Here is a 23148-nt window from a genome sequence, read left to right as displayed (position 1 = left end):
GCGAAAATGGCTTCACAGTGGTTCCCAAGAAGATGAATCCGGCCAATACTCCGGAACTAAGGCCAATTGAGGACTAATGGTCAATTGTGAATCACAGGGTGGAACTGCAACTGACCTGTTGAATTTCAAGCGGAAATGGAATTTGGCGGCCAAACAAGTGTACGAAGAACAATTCGAGCAATGCCTTGAGAAGAAAGACTGAAACAATGCACAGTGGTCCAGAATGCAGATTTAGGTGGAATGATATGTTTTGAGCCTGAAATTGAAACTTTAGACTAAAAGTTTTTTCTACAAAGTTGTTCCTTATAGTTATGCCCTCATTTTTATGACAATGAATTCTAGGGTGGTTCCTATTATCTTTAATATCAAAAATCTAACTTTTTTGTTTGAATAAATTAAGGCATACATTCTTAGGCAAAGTTATAGCGAAGCTAATTTCAAGCAACTTTGTAGAAAACAACTTTTTTGTATCTCTTAAATTGGCTGATTTAGAGCTATTTTCTTGAATTGAGTTAGGGTGGCTCTTAAAAAAACAGTTGTTTTGCTCTAGTTTTCTTATTTCGAATTTCTCAGCAAAGGTGTCTTGAAATAAATTTTAGATCTTAAGAAGGCGCAAATTTTGCCGCACAAAGCTTGTCAATATCTTTCGCCGATCAAGAGTTATTGACGTTTTTATACTTAAAATATGCACTTTTCAAATATTAATATCTCTGGTTGGGGCAAACAAAAAAAAAGTTTTTCTACGGCATTTGAAAGGGCGTATGTTATTCTCAATAATATGAAAAAAATGGAGGTATGCTATTTTTAAACTCGTATAACATCGATTTGAAATTATTCATATTTTTTACTATATTTGGGTGTATCTTTTTTATTAGAAGAGATACAGGCAACAAATTTCGCTATAAAACATTCGTCTAGAAGATGCCTTTCTTGAGATATTTCAAATAAAAAAGTTAGTGCTAAAAAACTATTTTTTCCAGGATCAACTCCGAAAAATTACTCTAAAATGAGAACGTTAAGAGATAGAAAAAAAAATTCCTCGACAAAGTTGCTCGCAATAACATATTGACAAGCTTTGTGCGGCAAAAATTTGCGCCTTCTTAAGATCTAAAAGTTATCTGAAGACACCTTTGCTGAGAAATTCAAAATAAGAAAACTAGAGCAAAACAACTGTTTTTTTAAGGACCACCCTAACTGAATTCAAGAAAATAGCTCTAAATCGGCCAATTTAAGAGATACAAAAAAGTTGTTTTCTACAAAGTTGCTTGAAATTAGCTCTGCTATAACTTTGCTAAAGAATGTATACCTTAATTTATTCAAACAAATAAGTTAGATTTTTTTTATATTAAAGATAATAGGAACCACCCTAGAATTCATTGTCATAAAAATGAGGGCATAACTATAAAGAACAACTTTGTAGAAGAGACTTTTAGTCTAAAGTTTCAATTTCAGGCTCAAAATATATCATTCCACCTAAATCTGCATTCTGGACCACTGTGCAATGGTCTTACAATAAGCATAATTACCTACTTATGTATAGCAGTAACTCGCGATACATGTGAAAGTCAAACACAGATGAAACTTTGTTGAATAATCTTTGAAGACCGATGATAGCATGCCTTAGTTAGTTCTAAAAGTGGTTTTAAAGCATACTACGTCTTAATCATGGTATACAGAACCCTCATAAAACTTAAATTGTTACTTGGGGATAGTACTAAGGAACATTATAACGATTTAAGACAGACCACGTCTCCTTAGCTATCCTAAAAATAAACCCCAAAGATCTGGAGGCTTTGTCTACTATGAATGAAATGTGCTGAAAGAGGAAAGAGGTAGCTCATCGATTCTTCCGGTTCGCCTCCTAGCATCGTGCTGTACCAGGCGATAACCAGGGTAGTTGATCGATAGCTCGATGACGTCATTTCGTTGGCGTCTGCCATGGGAAATTTTCATAGCAGGCGTTGACGATGGGACGTTGTCGAGTTGTTGAATAGCAACTATCGTGGTAACTCACCGATTATCTGTCGATCTGCCAAATTTGGAAAGACGTCTGCATTGAATTGTCTCATATAATAATTTTCCGCCCACTATATCACAAGAAACTGCAAGTAGCTGAGTGGAATGGAGATAAGTTAAGCATTGGGTACAGGACCAAGTCTCCCCTGGGTGGTGCCAAAAGATGAGCGCAATAGAATCATCAAGTTGCCATAAGGCACGGAATGAGACTATTGCATGGCAGGGTAGTCAAAGTCTTCCATTCGTTAGTCATTTCAGGTGGATTAGAACAGGTTTAGGTTTAGGGTGGGCGTTGGCCAGATTTGGATTTTTCAGATGTAATCCTGGATAGGATCCTGTCATTGAACGTCGCGTGAAAGTGGAACTTAATGAAGGCCTAAGTACTTTTTCGTAGTTTTTAGTTTTCGGAATTGAAAGATAGTCGGTTACAGTGGCCTGCTTACTGAGCAGAAAAACGCGGTCCCAGGTCCTTACATATCAAAGAGATTTAAGGTAAAATCGCTTGTGTATCGTGTATTTTGCGAAACTCGTTGTTGTCGTTGGTTCCGGGTTTGAATGGATACACAAATTTGAGCAACGGTATTATGTGATATGAGGGGTTCGGTGGCCTTAAAGCAACCGTTTTTGCTTACTGAGCAGAACATCATGAGTCTAATCTCAGGCCCATAGGCCCATCCACATTAAAGATTCGTCAATCGTTTTATTTGTTAATATGACTACATGGTAATAACAGCAACTCGGTGATTAAAAAGGTGCTCGTCTGCCTAGTGGCAAACGTTTTTGCTTACTGAGCAGAAGACCGTGATCGTTAGGACATCAATTCAGCTTATCGTTTACAAAAACGAACCCTGCTGCAAACCCAACCATCTTATCCAACGTCCCAGTGATTCCTCGTGGAAGTGCAGAGGTGTTCTCGGCTTCCATCAAAGCGAGTGTCATGTCAACACAATCCTTCCCATTCCTTTCTTGACCTGTGTTCGGGCACGGCCGGCGCTGGTATTGCCTAATTAAAGATCACCAGTTTTTACACATTGAGGATGAATGCTAGTCCCAAGCATCGTCTATTGGATCTCTGTGTAATAACAGCTGATCTGGCAGTAACAGAGTAGCAACCGTGGGCGGTCAATCAAGCTCAAGCTATGAATGAAATGTGCTGAAAGTCAGTTATGAGTTCAATATAATACTCAGGTGCTTCACGTGACTTACAAGTTCAATTGAAATACCCAGGAGTGTGGAATTGAACTTTAAAAAGCTCTTTTTTGCGAGAGATGATGATTATCGAGCACTTGTTAAGATTAACTGTCATGTGGTTCAAGTCACTCCAGTAACTGAATCTATCAATCTGATTTTGTAGCAACATAGCGTCAGCATGCGTTTGAATCTTGAGAAAAATATTAAGATCATCAGCGAATGACACAGCGTTGAAATAAATTAGGAAAATTATTGGCCCGAAGTGACTTCCTTGAGAAATACTGCCTAATGTTGGTGAGAAAGCGATCGAATTACGACTGGGACCACCGAATAGAGTGACTTTAGTGACTTTCAATCGAAAATAGTGAATTTTAAGTGACCAGCTTAAAAAAGTGACCAAACCACTTAAAAGTGAGCAACCTCCAACCCTGCGCTAGTGATGGTTTAAAATACATAAAAGTAGTTTTGAGATAGTTGTTAACAATTTTAAAAGTCAATTCAACAACATATTCCGCCTTCCACTCACGAGACAATTCTAAGTCCCACAAAGTCGAGCTTTGACGAACAATTTTGTTTTCGAGATAACACCAGATCTCGATGTTTCATTAATTTTGATACTATTAGGCATCATTTGGGTTTAGAGTATCATTGTGTTTGCCACACAATTTACATAAATTGCATATTCATAAATTGGTGTTGCCATAGAATGCTCTTAATTAATAACTGTGGACGTGCATCTAGAACACTAAGTTGAAAGCTGGCAAAACGCTCGCCAATGAAGCGTAACTGAAGAAGACCACATTCAATCAAATTATATACCGTTGATGAAATAGCTCGATATTCACATCATTAAAAATTTTCGATGTTCTATTCCTTAATGCGGGTTGGAACATTTTTGTCGGAATTTAAATTCGTAAGAAGAGTCGGATAAATCCAGATTATGCTTTACTCAATTTATCAATCATTTGTAAATCATTTGGTCCTCCCTTAGCTAAGTCGGTAAAGGCGCAACTATAAAGCAAGACCATGCTGGAGGTGGCTGGGTTCAATTCCCGGTCCGGTCTTGGAATTTTTCGGGTTGAAAAATTTCTCAACTTCCCTGGGCATAGAAGTATGATTGGACTTGCCACACAATTATACCAATGCAAAAATGGTACAGGCATCGAAAGCTCTCAATTAATAACAGTGGAAATGCATCTAGAACACTAAGTTGAGAGCACGCAATAAGCTAATATACGATATGCAATAAGCTTGAAATGGGAAGAAGAAGAAGTTGTAAATCATTTCTATCAAATGAACAAATTACAAAATGCCCCAAATAACAAAAGGGTACATCGCAGTACATCCCACCGCGTTCGTCCCTGTACTATCATCATCATTATTTACCATGCCACAGAGCGCAGGGCATTGAATTACATCATTCCAGCTGCTGCGAGTTCCACCCTCCCGGTGAGTCCAATCCCGAAAGTAATGACGATCCGAAACAGATTGATCCCGCACGCCACTATTACTCCTCCCAGTGTCTTACTTGCTCGCATCCCTAATGGCAAAGTAGCTAGTGGTTGCATAAAGAACCAACTCAGTCGGAAAAATGACTGACGGGACGGGTTCTCTTGCGTGGCTGGATATTGCAACCGCGTTGTGCGGACTTCTCTCTACAGTAACCGAGGTAGCAATAGTAGGACCCACACTTTACTTCCCCCCGTAGGATACACGAGGGCGCACTAGCGCACACGCGAATGATTAATGGCAGTCTGGCAGTTATTAGCCCGTTGGCCACACGAGCCGCGCACCCTCCTAGAAGTAGAAGGGATCACTCCCGGCGACAGTGATTGATTCACTTCTTAGGAACATGGACGGAGCCTGGTAGCATTTATAGCAACATCTGATGCGCTAGCCCGGTGCAATTGGCTGCAAAGTTCGCAGAAGTTTTTCTCATTTTTGGGATCGGGTGCGCCCACACTCGCCAGCCAGCCAGCCAGCCAGGGAGGTGAAAGTGAAGGTAACCGCACTCTGAATTGTGAGTAAGCTGTCTCACGACGACGACGACGATGACCAAACAGGACCGGAGGCGTTAACAGACTGCCTCGTTTCGTTTCCCACTACTGCGGAGTCACGGCGCGACGACGATGCGATCAAGTCAAGTTGACCAATTGACCACGAACCCCGGGTGAAGAGCGTGACGAACGGGGGGGGGGCGGCTACGGGCTGGTTTGGGCCAAGTTTGACCGACATTTGAGGGCTACGCTTCGGCTGGATCGATGCAAATTTTTTGAGTGTGCCAAATTTGTTTTTCTCCTGCACAAAGCCATCGGGGTCAACAGCAATACAGCTTCAGGGTAAACTGGACCTCATTTGGGGCGGCATGCAGTCAGTGGTGAGAGTTGGAGCATTTGGCAGTGGTTGTGTGCCTATTTACGTGATCCGATGATGTTTGATCAGTTGCAGCAGCCGATGCAACCACCCACTCAGTGTAGGTTTGGGGCGTTGTCCGGTTATGGGAGGAGTAGCTTGTCCTTTAACCCTTTGTTTGTAGCTCAAAAATAAAGCTAAGTGAATTGCGAAAATCCTTCGAAACGTGTTTTTAATAAAAATTATACACCAAGAATACTTTAGCACCCAAAAATGTCAAATAAAAAATCGTTTTGATGAATGATCAAATTGAGAACAGATTGCAAAAAAATGACTGGAGTCATATTGACCTCAAGATACAGACGGGCATGATTCACGGAAGATTGTCTCATTTCTTTGCTTCTTATCGAGCACACAACTGACGATTTACTGAGCTGACAATGCTAATCAGCTAGCTCATACCTGCACGGTTTCTGGATGTTGAGATTTGTGCTCCCTAAAACGTAAAGTGGTGGAACAGACGGGGTCTCGTTTGAGCTTTATTCTCAAAACAGTTACATATACTAGTTGATACTTCTGCCCGTTGATGTTGGTGCACAGCACATGGTTGGTTTATCGATTAAAAACATGAGCAGGCTCAAGTCTCTACATATCTAGACTGTAATATGGCAAGAATTACGCATCCTGATGTTCTGAACTTGATGAAGTTACCTGCAAATATAAAAGAAAAAAAAAGATCAGATTAAATGTATTGAAAAAACGATATTCAGATCAGTGTTCGCAAAATCTTCAATCAAATGATGTTTTTCCGCTCTTCGATATCGATATTGGAATAAAATATCATGCTTGATATTGATTTACAAGCTTCTTTGATATTGCGAGATAATGCACAACATGCAAAAATCAAGCTAAGAGTTGGCTCGACACAAAAATCGTTCCGTTGTACATCGCTTCCTTAGAAAGAGAAAGTATGATTTTCTATCTCTCGTTACTCTGTAACGTTCTCCGTGTTACGCTAAGCTGACGGCTTAAGCACCACCTTCCAAAGAAGGACCGTCAACTCGTTCTTAATTACCCGGCAAGAAACTTCTCTTCTCAGGGCAGGTCACCCAGATGTTGATACAAACGAACTTACTTATTTTGACCCAAACGTCTAAAGCCAACCAATCAGGTAAGGATACTCAAATTTAAAAACACCAATTCAAACCGCGAAAATGAAATAATTCTTTAAAAGCAACCAAGGGGAAATATTCTTCTTCTTCTTCTTCTTCGCATTTCAAGCTTATTGCATATCGCATATTAGCTTATAGCGAGCTCTCAACTTAGTGTTCTAGATTCACTTCCACAGTTATTAATTGAGAGCTTCCGATGCCTGTACCATTTTTGCATTAGTATAATTGTGTGGCAAGTACAATCATACTTATATGCCCAGGGAAGTCGAGAAATTTTCCAACCCGAAAAATTCCTAGACCGGACGGGGAATTGAACCCAGCCACCTCCAGCATGGTTTTGCTTTGTAGCTGCGCCTTTACAGACTGAGCTAAGGGAGGCCCCAAAGGGGAAATATGCAATAGTTATTTAAATCCAAACCAATCTAACTATTATAAACATATACAAATAACGTGACGCAAAATATGTGTGGAGTAACTAATCTAAACTAGAAGTAATTTTTATTTTATTCAATTCAATTGGACGAAACCTGAATATACTTAACTTAAATTTATCGAGCTATGATTTATTAATTAAAATTTCAAGGTAAATAGTAATTTATTGGATTAAGGCAAACCTAACAGTTTCCTACTGTGACGTCACGTGTCTAGTTCATGTGTGTTTGCATAGCCATTCAATATCAAATCAAGCTAAGGTGAGCAGTTTTCGGATGGATCTGACCTGGTTCCTTCAGCGTATCCGGTCCCTCGTCGGATGTCCCGCGACGTTTTAGTACGCGAACTCAAACAGGATCAGTTGGTCATCGAAAGCTTACGCGCCAAGATGACTCGCGCGTGGGCAAGTAAGGAATATAGGCGTCCCCAAGCGTAGTGGAGTGATGAGCTGTAGTAGCGGTACGCAGCTCACGCCACACGACTTGGCGAGACGAGTCGTTCCAACAAAGGCTACCAATTGCGCAGTAGCAGTGGTAATGCGTCGTAGCCGAACGGTTGTGCTACAAGAAAATGCGCAGTAGCAGTAACGGGTGGGCGTAATTGCCGTCTGACCAACAGCCAGCATAAGACGGCGGATGTCCTAGCTGCTTGAAACAGTCCGCTCCAGTTTCGACGATATTTGCCGATTCTAGCACTAGCCATTACAAGCCGATACAAGCCAATACAAGCCCCGCCCGCGTTGACTGGGCAAGGAGGGCCTGTTAACGCGGAAATCTCACATAATTTGCTCACCATTTTACTACTTACTAATTCGGCTTACCTGAATTTCAAATTTCACAATATATATTCAATATTCTACTTTGATCAAAATATGATCCCGCACTCGACAAATTCAAAAACTGTGGAAAATTATTTAAATGGATTTAAATCACCAACATTCACTAAACCTCCCGAACTTACTCTTAGTTTAGATGTTGCGCAGTAAATTTCAATCTATTGTCTTCAACTTAAATCAGCATTTAATAACTTCCGATAACTTCAAAGCAATCCATTAAAATTATTCGATAGACGCGGAGTAGCTTGAGTTGTGCCTAAAAACTACTACGTAATTTATTCCTACTGGTAAATTCGAGAGAATACACGAAGTCGTACAAGGTGCTAAGCATAATAGCCAAAATGTATTGAATTCTCTACGACGCAATGGTTTTAAATTTTAAAAAATGGTATCTTAACTGCCGTGTCAAAAACTAGGTGGCGTATACAAAAGGTGGATGTCTAAGATAGCATACAAACTGACAGCAAGCTCTGAAAATGCATTGACATCCAAAGCTTCCATTAAACTTATCTTTACTTGTATCGGTAGTACGAACGAACGGGTAAATATTAATAGAAAAATAATAGGTTTCAAAACAACGTTACAACTCTTAACCGATGACAGACACGAAGCTACTGCTGCCAGGGGTGACGGTAGTTACGGTTCACGTTCGGATGTAAAGCAAAAATGAAAGATTTTGAACGTTAATAACTCAGCTGCCCCTGGACTAATTTCAAAAATTGTATCACCAATCGATCAGATATATTTCTATATATTTCATTATCATTTTTCAAAATGTCACTATTGAAAATTGCACGAATGTGCAACTGTTGCTTTGATAATTAAAATTATCACCAATTGCCTGCGAAAAACGACTTCCCTAACACAGATTTCAAAATTGAATACCATCCGGTCTCACCAAAAAGTGTTTATTCAATCACCGCGTGGTGAGTGGTGGTGTTCTCCAGTACATAACGAAAGGCTGCCTGCATGCAGCGAGCTGCAGCCCACATGAGCATCCATAGAAGGAGGAAGAAGCCACACCGCTATTAATCGGAACCAGTAGCTTTTCGTGAGTCGCTGTGTCAAGCGCGTCATACTAAAGAGTATAAACTGGGAGAACCCCGCTCAAATTCCTATTCCTACACAAAAAAAAGCTCCTGCTGCAGTTCTTTCCTTTATTTAACGTCAGTCTCTGTTCCGCAATCTAGTGCCAGCCACCGACGGACATCGATTGCCATCCATTGACGGCAATCAAATGTGCAGGAAGGCAGCTTCCACACCTGCGCGTAGGATATCGCACCCATTCAAACACACATGGGTCGGGACCAATAGCTTTACTTCCTTTCCGAAGGAAGACGTGACCAGAGATTTTGATGCCTCAGAAAAATCCGACCGACCTCGGCTGAAATCGAACCCAGACCCATTGGGGTGAGAAAGCAGTCACGCTTACCACTACACCACCGGCGCCGGCTTACTGCTGCAGTTAACAAATAACATTTATTATATAAGACCACGTAGTCCATTGCGTACAACCCCATAGGGCTGTCCCCAATAGTTTTTTTTTATATTTTCCCAACACTGATTCAGATTAATATTAAATTGTATTTACAGTGACACGATAAATTAGACCGAATCAACAACTTTAACAGAATGGATATTTTCTTCACTTTGAAAATTATGATCGCAGGCTCAAAATAAATTTCGGCTTTCCAGATTTGGACAATAACGGCTTCAACAATACCTTAAACAATTATCGTCAAAGGGTAAATTAAGTCATTGAAAATGTAACGAGAAATGGGTGGGTTAAATCTCGGATGCAATACAACCTCCGCTTAAGCACCAGGCAAGCTTTATCTTACCGCGAAGGAGCACGTTTCTCAACAAAGAATCACGTACCCGACGACCTACCAAACCAAATCAACTTCCAGGGTGGGTAGGTTTCCTTTGAAGGTTTGCCTACCCAGAACCTATTCTACTCGTCCCGAAACCGGAAACTGCAACTAACGAAATCTCTCCCCCAAACTTAGGCAGGTCAGACGTATGAGGGAATTACACTACTTGCGTGTCATATTCATTCTTCGGCAAACGTGCTGAATCAAAAGCATAGGAAGCACTGGTGTATAGCTGGTGTAATGGGTACAACGTTCTATTAGTAGGATTAGTTTAGTACAAACGTTGGATCAATCTTACTTGTTATTCTCCTTTTTCGGCTACGGGATTCCGATACTTATTCTCGTCCCACGACGGTGTCCACGAGGCCTCCTGCGAGAGTACCTTCCGACGATTTCAAACGTGAAAATTAAATTTATCGGTTAGCCTCCTGTTGGCCGACTAGCCGCACAGCACGTTACTCGAGCAACGGATAGCGAGTGTGACGCTCAGGTTGCCACCTGTCGGTTACTATGTGTTATGACAATGGTGACGGCGATTTTCGAGGTGGTGATTCTCGACAATGATTGTGCAGGGTTATGCACACTAGTGGAGTGGCTTTGTCGTATGTCTCACTGGCCAAAGTAGTCGCACGTTCTATGCTTGTCATGTATAGAACGGACCCCTTCGTGACCTAGGCGTGCACCTTCACTCGAAGGAAATTCTGACAAGCCGTACACAGAAGGTACACGGAAAGAAAAAAGAACCTAATTTTGAGTTCTTTTCACCCAGGTTGTATAGTTGATAGTATAGTTTTAGCGCCTACTCAATTTTTAATGGTCGATAGGTAGGGTCCAGGTGTGGAAGCTGCCTTCCTGGCACGTCGGTAGCATTGGTGCTCAGCACGGAAAACAAGATCGACGGAAAAAACAAACCAAAGAAAAAAAAAAAAAATCTGGATGGTTCGTTTGCATTGTTTGTCAAAACTACTGCATTTTTTCACCGGTTTGATTGTTTAAGAGCACTCCAAAATCAACCACCTTGATGATGATTGTAAAGCATTTATTAGAATTGAAAAGGAAAAACACCTGACGCGGAGAGCGGCTGGTGAAATCGTGCAAACACTGTATCCACCTTCTCCGATTTGCATAATTGTGTCATTCACATGTTTACAGAAATTCGGCCATTTTGGATGTCGTATTTTTTTTCAAAATAGAGTCATTGTAATTTTTCAATAAATTGTAGCACGAAACCTTCACTTCTGATCGAAATGAGGTTCGAGACAAAGTTCTAGAGAAAAATGAGGTCCTTCTGGGAAAAAATATACATGGTATTTTTTTTCAAATAAATTTAAACAGACATTGAAAAAAAAAGTGGTCAAAACTTAAATTATCTCAAAAAGTAGGAGAAATGGCGCTAATGTTGGCCTATGGATCTAAGATTGGGCAGATCGCTAAAAATCTACTATTTATCAATTTTATCTAGATGAACGCGTCATTGGGACGGGAATTTAGTCGATTGCTGAATTTATGTATGGGCCCTAATTAGGGGCATTTAGGCCAACACTACATCCATTTCCCCTATATCTCTTATTTTAAACGTAGGACTACGTCTTTGTGGAATATACTGGAGGTGAAAATAAAAAAAATGTGACGAAATTGTGTCAGGTTTTAAACGCTTATTAATTGGTCATTTATTGTTAAATTTAAATTCTTATCATACCATTTGCTTCAGATTCTATGTAAGATTTGTTTGGCATAAAGTTTATAAAAGATTAACATTAGTAAACTATCGAAAATTGATCAAACTTTTTGACCGTAATCAACCAATCACGTGCCGATAGCGAATGAGGACGACCCAAATGTGAGGTCAGGTTTACTCATAAATCACATAAAGTGCCGGAAATTTGCCTTATTTTTTTTCAGATTTGCCCATTATAAACTTCCCGAATATGAGAAAAGTAAAGATTGGATTCACTCAGTCGATTGGTACTTCTCCTAGACTGAGTAAAGTTTTCGTCAATTTTCCTAATTTTCCGACAGATTTTTGAGGTTTTCCACAGGGAACCATGAGTCAAATTTATTCATCGCTGCGTTCCTACACTTTTGGTGATTATGAGTGAAGTAAACTCAAATTTGAGTCGTTCTCATTCGCCGTGTGTCACTTCGTTTGTGGATGTGGCGGTTGTTACATAGGCGCAGTTCATGGCCGCATTAAATCAACATTGAATATAATTTCACTCGAAGTCGTGAAAGGTGAGATTGCTTTACTGAGGGTGTCCTCAAGTGTCTGCTTGAATGTGGGGTTGTCTAAGAATATTTTACGTCCAGGGGTGATCCTTTAAATACGTCACGAACTAAGGGGGGAAGGGACGGTTCATAAATGTGTGACAAGCAGTGTATTGGAAAAACGTGACGAAAGGGGGAATTGATTTTTCATGAATTCCTCGTTACGTACTAAATCGATGCTCCACTGTGAGTAAACTTGAAGACTGAATTAAAAAGATTCTCGATTTTCGTCATAATCGAGCAGATTTTTGGGGGGAATCGAGAAAATATTTGTTCACTCAGTTTAATGGGTGGCCCACTATCCACGATTTTGACTGAAATGTTGAGGTCTTCATCCAAATTGTTCAGATGGATAAGACCTATAAGATGGTGAACAATTCCCGAGCAGGAACCGATAGCTAATCGATAACAAATGAATATCTTAATGTGGTATGATACCAAATTTCCAGATCACCAGATTTGTTTTGATATTATTCAGTTATCGAAATATTTTGTAAAATATCAAATGAATACCAAAATAACAAAATGTAATCTTTTGAGTGTTCACTCGGCTGTCGACAAAAGCAGACCACTCTCGATGTGTGCTACGCGATCGTCTGTTTTCTCGGCAGCAACCATTGTGTGGTCCTCCTCATTGTTCTTCATCAGCAGTTCTTTCGGTCGATGCGTCGTCGACTTTGGAAAGCAACCGTTTCGTGATGAGTGTGTGAGTGCTGACCACGTTTTGCGTCCATTGCTGCAATGGACGCGCTCTGACCCTCGTTGGCGTACAACAATTTGCCATACAATGAAACCACTGGAAGCGGCTCCAGTTCTGATGGAGGAGGCTTTTTGGATAGCGGAAGATAAAGTGTTTATTGTGTTGTACCTTTTGACTATATTTTTAAGATGTATTGTATAGTGACCAATAATCCTCGGCTCGGTAAAGTTAATTCGGTTGAGCCTTATCAAATAAATTAATAAACAAAAATGTAATCTTTCAGTTTTTAGACAATAACTCCTAAGAGGGTTATTGAATTGGTATTAGAAGACCTTCAAAATAACAAACTATGGTATTCTGGCATCTAAAAGAAGCGTCTGTTATCCGTTTGCTATTGTAATAACTAAATTATTTATTAGTTCGTTATTCGTAGAACATTTTTGAGGTATTATTTTTGGTATTTTACCTCTTATATCAGCCTCACTAATACCATATTTAGGTTGCCAGTTGTGGTATTTTCATACCAGAATTTGATATTAATAAGTTATTTTTTCCTGCTCGGGTTCAGTTCAGAATGGAATTTATTTTAAAATTACTTCCTTAACTTGACATCTGGACTAAATAAAAGGTTTCTGTTTTCAGCAAAGTTCTTCATGTGAATAAGACCTACTGGATGGTGTATAAAGGGTGATACGGTCAAAATTTGGTCAATATCAACTTGACGTATTTCTTTCAATTTTGCATTTAAAAAACCTGAACACCCCTCATTTTGAAGGTGTGTGTGTGTAGAATGTTGCTCCTATTTTGATTTTGGAATTCACTCTTCAGTTGTCAAAATGCCGTCCAAGCAAGAAGAGCAGCGTATCAAAATTTTGCTCGCGCATCGCGAAAATCCGAGCTACTCGCACGCAAAGTTGGCAAAATCGCTAAAAGTTGCCAAATCAACCGTTACAAATGTAATTAAAGTGTTTGGGGAACGTTTGTCGACAGCCAGGAAGTCTGGATCGGGGGGGAAATCGAAAACCGGAAGCCGCTGAGACGACAAAGAGAGTTGCCGGTAGTTTCAAGCGAAACCCTAACCTCTCTCTCCGAGATGCCGCAAATAAGCTGGGTGTATCGTCTACAACCGTGCATCGAGCCAAAAAACGAGCCGGACTATCGACTTACAAGAAGGTAGTGACTCCAAATCGCGATGATAAACAAAATACGACGGCCAAAGCGCGATCCCGGAGGCTGTACACGACGATGCTGACGAAGTTTGACTGCGTGGTAATGGACGACGAAACCTACGTCAAAGCCGACTACAAGCAGCTTCCGGGACAGGAGTTTTATACGGCAAAAGGAAGGGGAAAGGTAGCAGATGTTTTCAAGCACATGAAACTGTCAAAGTTCGCAAAGAAATATCTGGTTTGGCAAGCCATCTGTACCTGTGGCTTGAAAAGCAGCATTTTCATAGCTTCCGGGACTGTCAACCAAGAAATTTACGTGAAAGAGTGTTTGAATAAACGTCTGCTGCCTTTCCTGAAGAAACACGGTTGTTCCGTACTGTTTTGGCCGGATTTGGCATCTTGCAATTACGGTAAAAAGGCCATGGAGTGGTACGCCGCCAACAACGTGCAGGTGGTTCCCAAGGACAAGAACCCTCCCAACACGCCAGAGCTCCGCCCAATTGAGAAATACTGGGCTATTGTCAAGCGGAACCTAAAGAAGACCAAAAAAACTGCTAAGGGCGAGCAGCAGTTCAAGGCAAACTGGCTTTCTGCGGCGAAGAAGGTGGACAAGGTGGCTGTACAAAATCTGATGGCAGGGGTCAAGCGTAAGGCCCGGCAATTCGGATTTGGAAAAGCGGAAGCCTAACTGAATATTTTTCCTGAATTTTATACTAATTGAACTTGAAAAAGAAATTTAATTTGATTTTTTAAATAAACGATTTCACCGATTTACACGCGTTTTCCCTTGACCAAATTTTGACCATATCACCCTTTACATATGATATATACATAAAAATTCACTCACCATGTGGCGCTAGTGTGCTACTTTACTTGTAATTTCTTGCTTTAACTTGAAAAGACCTATTAGATGGTGGATAGCTCAGTTCAGAATTAACTCACCAGGTACGCTAGTGTGCAATTTAACACCTTATTGCTAGCTTCAACTTGGCCGCACGACTACATAGAAGTTTGCTGTCCGCAGTAAAGTTGTGCAGAATGACAATGCCATTTGATTATTCAGTAAAAATGTTCAGATGAACAAAACTTCTTATATAGTAGACAGCTCAGTTCTAAATACTTACTCCAGGCGCGCATGTACGATTTGAATTCTAATTATTTGCTTTAATTTGAAAGCTCAACTAGATAGTAGGTTGGCGATTAAAGCAAAGTTATTCAGATTTTTAAGATCTATTGGGCGACAGTTTATTTGAGAATTTCTTCATGCATATGAATAGCATGAATATTTGTTATTTTTGTTGTTGCTATTTTGGTGTTTTCGAACCATTTAAATGTCATTCTGTTATTGAGTTTCAGGCAATCATGCAGTTTTAAGGAATTTTTATGGCCTTTTGCAGCCATCTTTGGTCATTCTAGGTAATCTTAAGATCATTTTGACCTTATAACAGCTGTATTCAATATTGGTCAAGCTTATGGAATTGCTCAAAGAAGGTCGTACTCGACGAAAGTTTGAGAACCACTGGTGTAGATTATTAGAGTCTATCAGAATTAACGTTATCCTTATAATTGCTCTAATTGAACTAATAAACATAATCCATTAGATATAAAGAAATAACCGGTTTTTCAGAAGGTTAAAACCGGTATTTTGGTATTACTGGAAAAACCGGTTAAACAACCCTATTTGCAATATTGTTGAGTAATTAAAATAAGAAGAATAACTGATGACAATTATGCAGCAAAAGAGTTAATCTTTCTTTTATTTAAGACTTGCTCTGTTTCACAAATTGATTCTGAAAATCTGGTGTGATAATGTTACCGTGTGTTAAGGGAACAATCACATCTGCATCAGCCGAAAATGGAGACGGAGCCTTCTTGATGTCCGGAAGAAATGCAGCGCCCACATCGCGTCTGACCACCACCTTCTAATCAGCGGATCCAGCGACGGGAGGAGAGACTCGGGTGGCCACACCCTGACTTGAAGATCCAGCGGTAGAAAGGTCTTTCGTTGAAGAGCTTGAGACTCGAGCTGCGGATGTTCCGGAATGTGGCAGCGTGGAAGAATGCCTTTATAGAAACAAGCGAGAACAACCTGGGTGAGATGCGCACCCAGAGGAAACAGTGGATTACTGATGAAACCTAGCAGAAGATTGAGGAGCGTAGAGATGCAAAAGCCACGATAGAGCGGGCGAGAACCAGAGGAGCCAAGAACGAAGCCCATTTACGGTACTCGGCTCTAGAAAAGGAAGTCAAGCGCTCTTGCAGACGGGACAAGCGAGCGTGGCCGACGAAGGGGAGAAAGCCGCAAACACTGGCGATATACGCCTCCTCTACGATATCTCACGACACCTGAGTGAAGCAGGGATGAATCCAAGGATGCCAGTGAAGGACACGACAGGACAGTTGCTTACCGACCCCACTGACCAGCTCAAACGCTGGTTTGAGCACTTCGAACAACTTCCTCAAGTTTCGACGGCCCACCAGCCATCAACATCCCGGCATGATCCGCCTAGGGTACGGCGCATCACTCGCGTCAATTCCGAGGTCCCATCACTGCAGGAGATTGAAGCAGCTATCCGAAACATGAAATCCAACAAGGCTCCAGGGGTTAATCGCATATTAGCAGAGATGCTCAAAGCTGACCCCATGCTATCCGCTCAAATGTTGCATCAACTATTCTGTAATATCTGGGACTGTGTGCGACAATTGGCGAGGCATCATGTTACTGTGTATTGTTCTCAAAGTTCTGTGCACAGTTATCCTGAATCATATACAGGAGAAGATCGACGCGACTTTACGGCGGCAGCAGGCAGGATTCCGAACCGGAAGATCTTGTGTGGACCATATTGTCACGCTCCGCATCATCCTGGAGCAGGTCAATGAATTCCAAGAGTCCCTTTATTTGGTATTCATTGACTAAGAAAAAGCTTTCGACCGTCTCAATCACGAGAATCTGTGGGGCGCCCTGAGACGCAAGGGAGTCCCGGATAAAATGTCAACCTCATCGAAGCGCAGTATCAGGCTTTCACGTGCAGAGTTCCTCATAACGGAGCCTTGTCTGACCCTATCTGGGTAGCCGCTGGTGTGATACAAGGATGTATACTATCACCGCTACTGTTCCTCATCGTAATCGACGAGATCATGGTGGGTGCAATTGACCGTGTACCGAACCGTGGGCTGCTTTGGCAGCCTATCACCAAGAAGCATCTCTGATGATGTTGCTCTACTAGCACAACAGCGCTCTGATATGCAGAGTAAGCTCAATGACCTAGCCGAACGCTGCTCCGCGGCGGGTCTCACCATCAACGTCAACAAGACCAAATCGTTGGATGGCAACACGGGCAACTCTTCCAACTTTACGGTAGCGGGGCAAGCAGTGGAGAAAGTCGAAAGTTTCCAATATCTTGGCAGCCAAATAGCGTCGGACGGTGGGATCAAGAGGGAAATAGATGAACGAATCAAGAACGCTAGGGCTGCCTTTGCGAGTTTCCGAAACGTATGGAGATCCAACCAGCTAAGTCAACGCTCTAAAATCCGAATGTTCAACTCGAACGTGAAATCTGTGCTATTATACGCCAGCGAGACGTGGTGTGTATCAGCGGAGAACACTCAGAAGCTGCAGGTCTTCAGCAATCGATACCTGCGGTATATAATTCGTACCTGGTGGCCTCACAACTGGATCTCGAATGTCGACCTCCATCGTCGATGTCATCAGAAGCCGATGGCAACAGAAATTCGAGAGCGAAAGTGGAGGTGGTCGGTCACACACTTCGACGGGGCGGAAACGAATTCTGGAAGCAAGCGCTGGATTGGAATCCAGCTGAATGATGTTTATCGGGGTTTCAAAGCAAAGTTTCACTGCAAGTTTTATAGAGCTTCTACAGGTCTAAATCATGGTCTACAGAACTCTTAAAAAAACCAAAATGTTTACTTGAGTTCTGCAAGCTTAAATCATGGTCTTCACGAAAATGATAAAATCGAAATTGATTCTTGGATATCCTGGCCCATTAAAAAGTCTTAAAATTGTAACAAGCTCACAATTCCTCAAAGTTCTAACATGTTCACAATTCAATAATATCCCAACGTCCTAAACCTGACTACCCCTCAGTAGCGCACTGCCATCAGCTGTGTCGAATTATACCGTCATCGAATGAACGAACCCAATCGATTGCGCTCCCATGGGGGAAAATATTCCACTCAACTCACTAATCACCCGCAAGTGATCGCAAAATGTACGCAAAACATAACCCGATGATAAACTGCTAATCAAATCTGCTAGCGTGAGTCGATTATTGATTCACCAGCTCGTCGAGCCGCGTGTGGGCAGAGGTGGGGGGGGATTCAATTCTCAGGTGTGAAATAAATTAACGTCGCCTTTGAAGCCGAAATGACAGTAATTTAGAGGCAGTCGGCATTTCACAGCGGAATTGTGGCTCCATATTAGGCAATCGAGTATCACGGGGGACGAATTATTCCGACTGAAATGATCCATTTTGATTAGCGATATGTGTATAATTGTATGTCACCTGCTTCCATCGACACATATGTTGTGTTGCTTGTATTTCAGGGTGGACCAAAAATACTTCATTGAACTAATAGAATGCGCATAGCTTCTTCGAACTTCAACGGGTTGAGATTGAAATAAATGCTGAATCAGCAAATACAAATGAGCATACATTGGGGGAGTTCACTGTTTTTTACCTGATTGGGTAGTTAATTGCATATATGCATCATCGTTTAAATTATGCACGTTCACAGTGATGAAAAAAAAAGTTACTAATGATGCCCGTTGTTGCCGAGATTGAACATCGATCACGATACTTTGTGCTGTGGAAATCCCTTTCATGCGAGTACGATGACTCATTTGTGTGTGTTTTAATTTTTGATTTTGTAATTTTCATACTTTCCTACATTGCTGAGCAACCGGTTCGGCGTGAAATCAATCTAAGGATGATTAAAATTCAATATCCTCTCCGTTTTTGCCATTGTACTCGACCGTTACCTGGAGCACGAACAACAACAACCGACCACAATCTGATATGGGCTCAATATTCCAATCAGCGAAATTCCGCAACAATGAACCGTCGTCCGCCGTTATCGTCGTTATTGGATGCACCACCTAACACACGCACCGGCTCAAAATCCCACCAATGGGAACGCTTCGTTATCGCCATCATGAGCTCATGAGCTAAATTGCAATAATCTCGAACCACACAAGGCCCTTACAGCAACAGTAACAGTAGCGACTGACTATCAACCAAAACACCCCGACGAACGACCCGACGTTAAAAGTGAATGCCATCCAGTGATAATGGGTTCACTTGACGCGGCGATGCACTACTACTAGATATGTAGGTACTAGGGTGATGGAATGAAAACAACCATTTGGTTGCGGTAGTCAGGCGAAGAGCGAGCCACTGTTGATGCACAGGCAGCCGTCGAACTTCATCGACCATTATCATCACCCACCACAATTTTGATTGCAAAATAAACAATAGCTCGGGCGAACGAGCGGCTATCCATTTGTTGTGAATGTGTGTGTGTACTTAACAACCATCGAGGTGTAGTAGGTGCAGTGCACAGAGCTAATGGATTTCGCGGATTTTCCCATCCACACCCCCTCCCAAAAACACCGAACACTCTCTCTTTCTCCATAGAAACCAAATAGGAAATGGGAGTATTTGCTGAGATTGGTTGGTCGGTGTGAATGTGAAAGGGTTTTCCCTTTTCCCTGTGCGGCGTGCGGTGGCAGGACCGATGGGTTACGTAAGGTTGAATTGAAGGTTTTCCTGTTGAAATTTTGATGATTTTCCGGACATCCATAAATCACACTTCACCTCGACGAGCAATAAATTCGGATTCAATGTGATTCCCATAAAGTGCTGTCATGCAACGGAAGAATTCCCAAGCCTAGATAAACATGCAGACAGCAACCACAAATGGGAATTCCGGAATGCTTATTTTGAAAATAAATCAAGATTGTCTGCAGGAACTCTCCGAAATGCAATAGAAACGATAAGACTGTTGTCATATGCACCAATCGTGTCGGAATGCTCGATCCTGGACGGAAATGATGATGACATCAACAACAGAGGGACGTGGTAAAATTTACGTTGCATCATTCTGGGATTTACTATTTCCTTTCTACCTAGTCTCAGCTGGTGATTCGTCGCTAGCTGTGAGCCCCAAGGAGGTTCACTCAACGAGGGAATTCAATTTCGTTGTGGACGCAACCTTTTTAAATAAGACGATTCTTTCTCTTGAAATGCATTGAATAAACAAGTGACCAAATAGTGACCTGTAGTTGTAAAATAAGTCAGTCCGCATCATGCTCTCTTGCCGAGCGAATTTATTTGCTTTTTGCTGAAGGAAGTTTTACTGTTACCTAAAGCTACAACAAATTTAAACAAATTTAAATTTACCTGCAAATGTTCTACCCTGTTCGATTCTTATTCCTCTTCGATCCTTGTTTGAACCCTACCCGAGGTTATCCTGCTTGTCTATCAATTTGGAAAATTCCTCTTCGATCCTTCGGATTCTTATAGCAATCTGCTTGGAAGTCGATTTGGAGAGCTTTCTAAACGCAAAAAAAATGGCAATCTCTTGATCCCCCTTCTGATGAAATGTATTTGAGCAATCAACTTGATATGCACACGGATGATGAGAATGATCCATCATCCAGTCAAAATTCCATTTAACATTCCCGGCTTACTGCCAAGAAGAAAAAGGTCCCCTCTATTGTGATAACCACTTCCAATTTCCATGCTCTTCGCACGGAACTTTTGTACTTCATTAAATTCAAGATTTCACTTGTAAAACTTTGAATAATCGTATTCGATAACAATTTGACTGAGAAGCTGGTAAACTTAAACTCAAATTAAAGGAAGGATAAAAACAGCTAGTGCTTTTTGCTCAAAACGTCAATATATATTCAATATCGTATTAGGAAGAAGCTCAAAAAACAACTTACTATAAAATATATTCTTTATGAAGTAAACAACCAGTAAATCAGGTGTGGCTATCTGCTCCTAAAGGAAGGTAAAATATTTTGATTGCATATTTTGTTGATGCCAAGAATTTAAAAAAGTAGGGAACACAACCCAATGGAAATCAAGAAAATTTATTTGAAGTTCTCGGAACTTCTGGAAGTTATTTAACATTCTTGGAAATTCTGAAAAGTTTCGAGAACTTTCTCTGGGAACTTTTCAGTAACTCTGAAAGTTTCCCAGAAATTCAAAGAATTTCGCAGAAGTTCCGAAGACTCCTCACAAATTCCGAGAACCTTCGGGACGATCCGAAAACTTACCAGAAATTTCCAAAGATTCCTACTGTGTTATCTGACTTCTAGCGAAAATACGTTGTGCCCGCTGACATCGAATACAACGTACAGTTTGTCTAATTTAACAAAACATTGGCATTGCAAAATTTTACCAGCTATTTTTTTTTCTTTGATTTGTTTTCCATCGATCTTGTGTTCCGTACTGAGTACAAATGCTACCGACGCCAGGGAGGCAGCTTCCACACCTGGACCCTACCTATCGACCCATCAACTCATGCACCGGGAACCAACGGCTTTACTTACCTTACAGAAGGAAGGCGTGGCGTGATCAGACATTATATGCTTCAGAAAATTCCGACGGTGCCGACTGGGACTGAGCTCAAGCTCTTTGGAGTGAGAGGCAGTCACGCTTACCACTGCACCACCGGCACCGCATATCAGTTCATGTTTCCCGGATTCAACTTGTATTCGTTATGAGTCAGGTAAGACATAAGATCTTTCCAGAAATTTACAAATTTAAATCTTTTCCGAAGATCCGAGAACCTTTAGGAAATTCCAATCTAAAACTATCCAGAAATTTCTAGAAATTCACAAAAAATTCCGAGGAATTCCAAGAACTTCCTTGATATTCTATGAACTTACCAGAAATGTCTAAAACTTTAGAAAAAGGTATACGAATCTTTAGAGAAAGCTCTAAGAAGTTTTACGATTTTATAGGAAGTTTTCAGGGATTTTAGAAAGGTCATGAAAATCCTGGGGCAACCTTCAAACTTCTTAGTAGTTATCGCAATTTTTGGGAAGAACTCAAATCGGATCAGCAGCGCCGGTGGTGTAGTGTAAAACGTAATAGCTTCTCACTCCAAAGGGCCTGGGTTAATTCCAGTCGGGATTTTCTGAGGAATGAAATCTCTGATCAGGTAAGACACTAAATCTTTTCAAAAATTTAAAATTTAAATCTTTCCCGACGATCCGAGAACCTTCCAGAAATTCCGATCTACAACTATCCAAAAATTTCGAGAATTTCACAGAACATCCTAGAATCTCCCAAAAATGTCGAGGTATTCCGAAAACCTTCCAGAAATCTGTTCTAAGACTCTCCAGAAATTTCTAGAATTTCACAGAAAATCCGAGTACCTTCCAAAAATTCCGAGGTATTCCGAGAATTTCCCAGACATTCTGAGAACTTACCAGAAATGTCTAAAACCTTAGTAAAAAAGTATCCGAAACTTTAGAGAAAGCTCTGAGAAGTTTTAAGATTTTCTATGATTTTTTCTGGGATTTAAGAAAGGTCATGAAAATTCTGGGAAAACCTTCAAACTTCTTAGTAGTTATCGCAATTTTTGGGAAGTACTCAAATCGGATCAGCAGCGCCGGTGCTGTAGTGGTAAGCGTAATAGCTTCTCACTCCAAAGGGCCTGGGTTCAATCCCAGTCGGTACGGTCGGGATTTTCTGAGGCATGAAATCTCTGATCACGCCTACCTTCGGAAGGGAGGTAAAGCCGTTGGTCCCCGGTCCATGAGCTGATGGGTCAATAGGTAGGCTCCTGGTGTGTGAGCTGCCTCCTTGACGTCGGTAGCATTGGTACTCAGTACGTAAAACACAATCGATGGAAAACAAATCAAGGGAAAAAAGTACCCGGACTATGTGGGAAGTTCTCGGAAGTTCTGGGAAGTTCTTGGAAATTCTGGGATATCGGAAGCATGTTTCCCCGGATTCAACATATATTCGTTATGCGTCATTTATAACACTAAATCTTTCCAGAAATTTAAAAATAAAAATCTTTCCCGAAGTTTCACGAACCTTCCGGAAATTCCGATCTAAAACCATCCAGAAATTTTGAGAATTTCACAGAACATCCTAGAACC

At 41.1% G+C, this 23148-nt stretch overlaps 1 protein-coding gene across 2 annotated transcripts in view; it reads right to left on the bottom strand.

The window, feature by feature from the left end:
* The window catches only part of Rap2l (Ras-associated protein 2-like), a 528640-nt gene that overhangs the window by 321073 nt on the left and 184419 nt on the right, over positions 1-23148 (bottom strand). The gene's annotated exons all lie outside the window — the stretch shown is intronic.

Source organism: Ochlerotatus camptorhynchus, unplaced genomic scaffold (assembly GCF_037179485.1).
Source record: "Ochlerotatus camptorhynchus isolate MF236.1 unplaced genomic scaffold, CSIRO-AGI_Acam_v1.1 ptg000150l, whole genome shotgun sequence".
NCBI lineage: Eukaryota > Metazoa > Arthropoda > Insecta > Diptera > Culicidae > Ochlerotatus > Ochlerotatus camptorhynchus.
This window is presented reverse-complemented; position numbering and strand designations above follow the sequence as displayed.